This window comes from Pseudorca crassidens, chromosome 2 (assembly GCF_039906515.1).
Source record: "Pseudorca crassidens isolate mPseCra1 chromosome 2, mPseCra1.hap1, whole genome shotgun sequence".
NCBI lineage: Eukaryota > Metazoa > Chordata > Mammalia > Artiodactyla > Delphinidae > Pseudorca > Pseudorca crassidens.
Genome location: NC_090297.1, coordinates 163,578,216 through 163,587,717, shown reverse-complemented (window position 1 = coordinate 163,587,717; position 9,502 = coordinate 163,578,216). Strand labels below are relative to the sequence as shown.

The 9,502-nt window shown below is 40.8% G+C and overlaps 1 pseudogene; it reads left to right on the top strand.

Annotated features, from left to right (window-relative positions):
• Positions 1-3,505: 3,505 nt before the first annotated feature.
• LOC137209606 (polyadenylate-binding protein 4 pseudogene) lies at positions 3,506-8,712 on the top strand (annotated as a pseudogene).
• The last annotated feature ends 790 nt before the right edge of the window (positions 8,713-9,502 follow it).

Below are 9,502 nucleotides of genomic sequence, written 5' to 3'. Positions count from 1 at the left end.
GGAACACCATGCTTCCACGTGTAGGAAATTTGCTCTAATTAGATGAGAATGAAGTTAGAAGGTTGGGGGAGGCAATTAATCACAGAATATTATAAACCAATTCTAATATCCTGTGATTAAGAAACGGAAGCTATTTTAGATATACAGTACACTCCTCTCCTCCCACCCCAGCCGTTCCCCTTTATAGGTAGGGAAACTGAGGTCCAGTGGCAGAACCAGAGTCACACAGCTGTTAGCAGCAGACTTGAACTACAATCATTGTCTCTCAACTCCAAACCTCATGCTCTTTCCACTCCATAGGACTGATTCAGAGTAAGGTCAATGTCACAGGAGTCCTACTTTCTTCTGTCGGATCCAGAAAATAGTTAAGCCGATTCTAAATTGGGCTAGAATATTAAATCCAAATAGCCTATGTGGAAATAAAAGAAGATGAACCAAATGAGAACAGGCAAGGGGTACACATTCAGAGCTTACTGTAGCAAGGCAGTCAGCCACCATGACTTGTGTTTTGGCAGAGATTCAAAGGTAGACAGAGGAGTGATAAACCTTTATAGTGGAAAAGGGAAGGCTTCAGGTATGCCTTGATTGGAGGCTGTTAGCATGGGGAAGTGGTTGGAGGGTTAGGAAGACTAACTAGAAGGGGAGTATCCTATATGATTGCTTAGAGATGTCTCTGGCTGGCCTTAAGTTGGAGATGGAGACAAAACTTAAAGGAGCTGTCAATCATTAACCAACTCCTGGCCATGCTGGGCCAATTGTTACAGGGGCTATTGTTTGGCTCCTTAGAGAACTTTGTTTCTTAGAGATAGTGGTCCATGTACTTTCTCCATTCCCTCAGAACCCACGTTTTCTCTCGTGAACTACAACTTCTGATTTACATATTTTGGGAATTTAGGGAAGGGTGTTGCTTTTGTTATTCACAGTGCGATATATATTGTAAATGGGTAGGCAAAGATTAAATGACAAAAATCTAGCCATTCTGAGAAGGTTCAGCCTCTGAGAACCGCTGCTTGCTATTCTCATGAGAACAGCTTTTCTTTGAACTATTATTACTTTATTATTAATTATGCATTTTAAAAATACCTACATGGGATAAAGAACTACTGCAATAGGGGTTGTGAGAGTATAAATATGTATGCCCATCAGTGGGCATATGCATGCGAAACACCTAGATAAAAATGGTGATGAGTGGATTGCCCTAAGTTTTAAGTAAATTGGAAATTATGAAAAATTGTTCCAATGAAAAGAAGTCTATCTGAAAGAAACATCCTCTGAAACAAAGAAATGGTTAATTATATAGAAAAAGCTCATCTCCTCTAATTTTTATCAAAAGATGATGTATTCCCTAGGCCTCAGGGAAGTGCAAAACAAAACCACACTGAAATACCACCCACTAAGATGGCTAAAATAAAAAAGAGATAATAAGTGTTGGAGACAATGTAGAGAGATTGGAACCTTCATATACTGTTTGTGGGAATGTAAAATGGTACCACTACTTTGGAAAACAGTTTAGCATTTCCTCAGAAGGTTAAACATAGAGTTATTATCTGACCCAGAAATTCCACTCTTGATATATACTCAAGAGAAATGAAAACATAATGCATATAATAACTTGCATATGAATATTCATAGAAGCATTATTTGTAATAAACAAAAAGTGGAAATAACCCAATGCCCATCAACAGATGAACAGACAAAATATGGTATATTCATATGGTATGTTGTGTAATTCAGGCATGAAAAGGGATGAAGTACGATTGCTACGACATGGATGAACCTTGAAAACATTATCCTAAGTGAAAGAAGTCATTTACTGGAGACCACATATCGTTGATTCCATTGATATAAAATGTCCAGAACAGGCAAATCTATAGAGACAGAAAGTATGATTTCTGTCTGGTAAATTTAAGCAGGTGAAAGACCTGTACACTGAAAACTGTAAGACATTGAGGAAAGAAATGAAAGAAGACAAAGATAAATCTCTTGGATTGGAAGAATTAATATTAAAATGTCCGTACTACCCAAAGCAATATACAGATGCAATACCATTCCTATCAAAATACCAATGGCATTTTTCACACAACTAGAACAAATAATCTTAAAATTTGTATGGAACTACAAAAAAAACCCTGAATAGCCAAAGCAGTCTTAAGAAAGAACAAAGCTGGAGGCATCATCCTTCCTAATTTCAAACTATACAACCAAGCTATAGTAATCAAAATTATATGGTACTGACACAAAAACAGACAGATAGATCTATGGAACAGAAGAGAGAGCCCAAAAATGAACCCACACTTATATGGTCAATTAATCTACAACAAAGGAGGCAAAAATATACAATAGGAAAAAGTTTCTTCAATAAATTGTGTTGAGAAAACTGGACAGTTATGTGCAAAAGCCACTATTTTACACAATGTACAAAAATAAAATGGATTAAAGACTTGAATATAAGACCTGAAGACATAAAACTCCTAGAAGAAATCATAGGCATTCAGCTCTTTGACATTGATCTTAGTAATTTTTTTTTTGTATCTGTTTTTCCAGGCAAGGGCAAAAAACCCAAAAATAAACAAATAGACTACATGAAAGTAAAAAGCTTTTGCACAGTGAAGGAAATCCACAACAAAATGAAAAGGTAACGTAATGAATGGAAGAAGATACTTGCAGATCATATATCTAATATGTGGCTAATATCCAGAATATATAAAACACTCATACAGTTTAATATCAAAAAACACACAATCCAATTAAAAATGGACAGGGGATCTGAACATTTTTCCAAACAAGACATACAGATGGACAACTGGCCCATGAAAAAAATCTCAGCATCACTAATCATCAGGGAAATGCAAGTCAAAGCCACAGCAAAATACAGGCCTACCTTGTTTTATTGTACGTTGGTTTATTGAGCTTCACAGATATTTTATTTTGTACAAATTGAAGGTTTGTGGCAACACTCTGTTATCATACAATGGTTAGCATTTTTTAGCAATAAAGTATTTTAAAATTAAGGTATGTACATTGTTTTTCAGATATGATGCTATTACACACTTAATACACTAAAATATGGTGTAAACATAATTTTTATATGTACTGGGAAACCAAAAAAAATCTGTCAACTCATTTTACTGCCATATTTGCTTTATTGCAGTGGTCTGAAACAAAACTTGCAATGGCTCCAAGGTATGCTTGTTTCACCTTACATCTGTCAGAATGGCTATTATCAAAAATGCAAAAAATAACAAGTGTTGGTGAGGATATTGGGGAAAAAGGAACTCTCATTCACTGTTGGTGGGAATGTAAGTTGATGCAGCCACTATGGAAAACAATATGGAAGTTCCCCCCTAATTAAAAATAGTGCTACCGTATGATCCATCAATTCCACTTCTGGATATTTACCTGAAGATGAAAACACTAATTGGAAAAGATATATGTACCCTTATGTTCATTGCAGCATTATTTTCAATAGCCAAGATATAGAAGCAACTGAAGTATCCACTGCTGGATGAATGGTAAAAAAAAGATGTGGTGTATATATATATATCTATCTCACAATGCAGTGTCACTCAGCCATTAAAAAAAAAAGAAATCATGCTATTTGCAACAACATGGGATGGATCTAGAGGATATTATGCTAAATGAAATGTCAGACAGAAAGACAAATACTGTATGAATTCATTCCTATGTGGAATCTAAAAAACAAAACAGATGAGCAAACAAAACAGAAACAGATGCATAGATACAGAGAACAAGCTGGTTGTGGCCAGAGAAGAGGGGTTTGGAGGATGAACAAAATAGGTGAAGGAGACTAAAAGCCACAAACTTTCAGTTATTAAATGAATAAGTCATGAGGATATGATATACAAAATAGTTCATATGGTCAATAATATTTGAATAACCTTAAATGGTGACAGGTGGTACCTAGACTTATCTTGGTGATCACCTCATACTGTATATAAATGCTGAATCACTATCTTGAACATCTGAAACTAATATAACATTGTATTTCAATTACTGTATACGTCATTAAAAATAAATGCTCCAGTGGAGATCCACCAAGCTGGCAGAGTAGAAAGACCCTGAGCTCCCCTCCCTTCACGGGCACACCAAAATTACAACTATCTACAGAACACCCATCGATGAAAAAGACCAGAATCTACCAGAAAAGATCATCTACAGTTAAACATATAAAGAAGGAACCACAACAAGATGGGTAGAATGGGCAGAGTCATGGTATAGTCACGTCCCATACCCTGGGGTAGGTGACCCACAAATGGGAGAATAATTATAATTATAATTGCAGAGGTTCTCCCCAAGGAGTGAGGAGGGGTCTGAGCCCCACATCAGTCCCCAGAATGTTTGGCTTTGAAGGCCAGCGGGGCTTATTGTGAGAGTACCACAGGATTGAGGGAAATAGGGACTCCACTCTTAAAGGGCATACCCAAAATTTCACATGCTCCAGGACCCAGGGCAGAAGCAGTAATTTGACAAGAGCCTGGGTCAGACCTACCTGCCGATCTTGGAGAGGCAAAAGCCAACTGGAGCATACCTTGGGGACATAGACACTGGTGCAGCCACTTTTGGAAACTCCTTCTACCACGTGGACACTGGTGCTGGCAGGTGCCATTTTGGAGTCCTCCCTCTAGCTTATTAGCCTCAGGACCAGCCCCAGCCTGACACAACAGCATGTAGGTACAAACACAGGGACTCCTCAAGCCAAGCAACTAACTGGGTGTGGACACAGACACACCCACCAGCAGAGAGGCTGCCTTAAGACCTCCTGAGCCCAGGCCACCCCTGGATATGGCTCTGCTCACCAGAGGACCTGGGACCCAGCTCCACATACCAGTGCATAGGCATGAGACCCAGGACCCCAGACGCCTGCAGCCAGAGACTCAGACCCAGCGCCATCCACCAGTTGGCAGGTACCAGCCCCAGAACCCCTGGCCCTGCCCAGCATCAAGTCTGCTTTAACCTTGGGACCAACCTCACCACCAGTGGACAGACAAAAGCTTCGGGACACCCCAGACCACTCAGCCAGGTGTGTCAGGAATCAACCAACAGAACTGAAGGATACAGTAACTGAAATGACAAATACACTAGAAGGAATCAGCTGTAGACTAAATGATACAGAGGAATGGATTAGTGAGGTAGAAGACAGAGTAGTAGAAATCACTGATGTTGAACAGAAAAAAGAAAAAAAGAATAAAAAGAAATGAGGACAGTGTAAGAGATCTCTGGGACAACACCAAGTGTATGACAATTCACATTATAGGAGTCCCAGAAGAAGAGAGAGAGAGAAAGGGGCTGAGAATATATTTGAAGACATAATAACTGAAAACTCCCCTAACCTGGGAAAGGAAACAGACATCTAGACACTTAGAGAAGAGTTAACAACTATTCTTCTCAAACTATTACAAAAAATTCCAGAAGAAAAAATACTTCCGAACTCATTCTATGAGGCCAGCATCACCCTGATACCAAAATCAGATGAAGATATCACACAAAAAGAAAATTACAGGTCAATAATACTGATGAACATAGATGCAAAAATCCTCAACAAAATATTAGCAAACCAAATCCAACAATACATTAAAAAGGTCATACAGGGCTTCCCTGGTGGCGCAGTGGTTGAGAGTCCGCCTGCCGATGCAGGGGACACGGGTTCGTGTCCCGATCCGGGAAGATCCCACATGCCGTGGAGCGGCTGGGCCCGTGAGCCATGGCCGCTGAGCCTGCGCGTCCGGAGCCTGTGCTCCGCAACGGGAGAGGCCACAACAGTGAGAGGCCCGCATACCGCAAAAAAAAAAAAAAAAAAAAAAAAAAAGGTCATACATCATGATCAAGTGGGATTTATCCCAAGGATGCAAGTATGGTTCAATATCTGCAAATCTATCTATGTGATATATCATATTAACAAATTGAAGAATAAAAACCACATTGTCATCTCAATAATGCAGAAAAAGCTTTTGATAAAATTCAACATACATTTATGATAAAAATCTCTCCAGAAAGTGGTATACAGGGAACATACCTTAACATAATAAAGGCCATATATGATAAACTCACAGCTAACATCATACTCAATGGTGAAAAGCTGAAAGCATTTCTTCTAAGATCAGGAACAAGACAAGTGTGTCCACTCTCACCACTTTTATTCAACATAGTTTTGGAAGTCCTAGCCACAGCAATCAGACAGGGAAAAGGAAAAAAGGAATCCAAATTGGAAAGAACGAAGTAAAGCTGTTACTGCTTGCAGATGTCATGATACTATACACAGAAAATCCTAAATCAGTGGGAAAGTAATTCTCTTTGGCCATCCACAGAAGAAAGGGGAATGGCAGGCTGATTTAAAGCTGACATTTGAACAGCTGAAACAGGAAAGAAGTAGTTGCTATCAGGGGCTGAATCTCTACATTAAGAACTTGGGTGATACCATTGATGATGAGAAGTTAAGAGTTTCCTCCTTTTTTTTTTCCACATCTTTATTGGAGTATAATGGCTTTGCAATGTCTTGTTAGTTTCTGCTATACAACAAAGTGAATCAGCTATACTTATACATATGTCCCCATATCCCTTCCGTCTTGAGCCTCCCTCCCACCTTCCCTATCCCACCCCTCTAGGTCATCACAGAGCATTGAGTTGATCTCCCTGTGCTATGCAGCAGCTTCCCACTAGCTATCTATTTTACATTTGGTAGTGTATATATGTCAATGCTACTCTCACACTTCGTCCCAGCCTCCCCTTCCCCCTCCGTGTCCTCAAGTCCGTTCCCTACGTCTGCATCTTTATTCCTGCCCTGCCACTAGGTTCATCAGTACCATTTTTTTTGGATTCCATATATATGCATTAGCATATGGTATTTGTTTTTCTCTTTCTGACTTACTTCACTCCATATGAAAGACTCTAGGTTCATCCACCTCACTACAAATAATTCAATTTCTTTCCTTTTTATGGCTGAGTAATATTCCATTGTATATATGTGCCACATCTTCTTTATCCATTCATCTGTTAATGGACATTTAGGTTGCTTCCATGTCCTGGCTATTGTAAATAGTGCTGCAGTGAACATTATAGTACATGCATCTTTTTTTTTAAATTGTTATCATTTTTAAAAAATTAATTAATTAATTTTTGGGGTCTGTGTTGGGTCTTTATTGCTGTGCACGGGCTTTCTCTAGTTGCAGAGAGCAGGGGCTACTCTTCGTTGCGGGGGGTGGGATTCTCATTGCAGTGGCTTTTGTTGAGGAGCACGGGTTCTAGGCATGCAGGCTCAGTAGTTGTGGCTCATGAGCTCTAGAGCGCAGGCTCAGTAGTTGTGGTGCACGGGCTTAGTTGCTCCATGGCATGTGGGATCTTCCCGGACCAGGGCTTGAACCCGTGTCCCCTGCATTGGCAGGTGGATTCTTAACCACCGTGCCACCAGGGAAGCCCCATGTATCTTTTTGAATTATGGTTTTCTCAGGGTATATGCCCACCAGTGCTAAGGTGATGCTGGAGGATGGGAGAAGCAAAGGTTTGGCTTTGTCTGCTCCTCATCCCCTGAAGAGGCAACCAAAGCAGTCACTGAGTGGATGCATCATGGGCTCCAAGTCACTGTATGTCACCCTGGCCCAGAGAAAGGAAGAGAAAAAGGCTCACCTGACCAACCAGTATATGCAGCAGGTGGCTGTGATGAGAGCTCTCCCTGCCAATACCATCTTAAATCAGTTCCAGCATGCAGCTGGGAGCTACTTTGTGCCAGCAGTTCCACAGGCTCAGGGAGGACTTCCATATTACACACCTAACCAGTTAGCACAGCTGAGGCCTAATCCACGCTGGCAGCAACGTGGGAGACCTCAAGGCTTCCAAGGAATGCCAAGTGCTATACGCCAGTCTGGGCCTCGTCCAGCTGTTCGCCATCTGGCTCCAACTGGTAATGCTCTGGCCTCTCGCGGCCTCTCTACAACCACTCAGAGAGTCAGGTCTGAGTGCCCGGACTGCTTGGCTATGGACTTTGGTGGGGCTGGTGCTGCCCAGCAAGAGCTGACTGACAGCTGTGAGTCTGTGAGTTCCCACAGCTGTGCAGAACTTAGCGCCTTGTGCTGCTGTTGCTGCGGCTGCTCCTTGGGCCGTTGCACCTTACGAATACGCCTCCAGTGTCCGCAGCCCTCACCCTGCCATCCAGCCCCTGCAGGCACCCCAGCCTGTGGTCCATGTGCAGGGGCAGGAGCCGCTGACTGCCTCTATGCTGACCGCAGCGCTCCCCTCCCCCCCGCCCCCCCCCAAGGAACAGAAGCAGATGCTGGGTGAACGTTTGTTCCCGCTCATCTAGACCATGCACTCAAACCTGGCTGGGAAGATTATGGGAATGCTGCTGAGGACTGACAGCTCTACGCTGCTGCACATGCTGGAGTCCCCCGAGTCTCTCTGCTCCAAGGTAGATAAAGATGTGACAGTCCTACAGGCTCATCATGCCAAGAAAGAAGCTGCCCAGAAGGTGGGCGCTGTTGCTGCTGCTATCTCTTAGACAAGGACAAACCGATTCAAAAGCCAAATAACCCCTCATGGAATTCAGCTCAAGGTTTGAAGACTTCCTAGCTTGTCCTATGGACCTCAACACCAAGAACGACAAATTGAAAATATTATAGGTCACTTCATATCAAAAGGTCAATTATGAAATGCCTAGACATTTTCAATGAAAAGAATATATACTCTGGGTTCTGATATGGCCCAGACAGTGTTAACTTTTTTTTTCTATTGTGGATTTTGATTTTTTTCCCCCAGAAATTGGTTTTATTTGATGTACCCAAGTCTTAAGTTTCTGAATAAAGAAAAAAATTTCCATTTAAAAAAAAAAGTGGTGCTGGGAAAACGGGACAGCTACATTTAAAAGAATGAAATTAGAACACTCTATAACACCATATGCAAAGATAAACTCAAAATGGATTAAAAACCTAAATGTAAGAACAGAAACCATAAACTACTAGAAGAAAACATAGGCAGAACACTCTTTAACATAAATTGCGGCAATATTTTTTTGGACCTATCTCCTAAGGCAAAGGAAACAAAAGCAAAAAATAAACAAATGGGACCTAATTAAACTTAAAAGCTTTTTACAGCAAAGGAAACCATTGACAAAACAAAAAGACAACCTACTGAGTGAAAGGAAATATTTTCAAATGATATAACTAATAAGAGGTTAATTTCCAAAACATATAAACAACTCATATAACTCAGTATCAATAAAATAAACAAAGTGGTTAAAAAATGGGCAGAAGACTTGAATAGACATTTTTCCAAAGAAGACATACAGATGGCCAACTGGCACATAAAGAGATGCTCAACATCATTAATCATCAGAGAAATGAACATCAAAACCACAATGAGATATCGCCTCATACCTGTCAGAATGCCTATCATCAAAAAGAACACAAATAACAAATGTTAGTGAGGATGTGGAGAAAAGGGAACCTCTGAACACTATTGGTGTGTATGTAAATTGGTGCAGCCACAGTGGAAA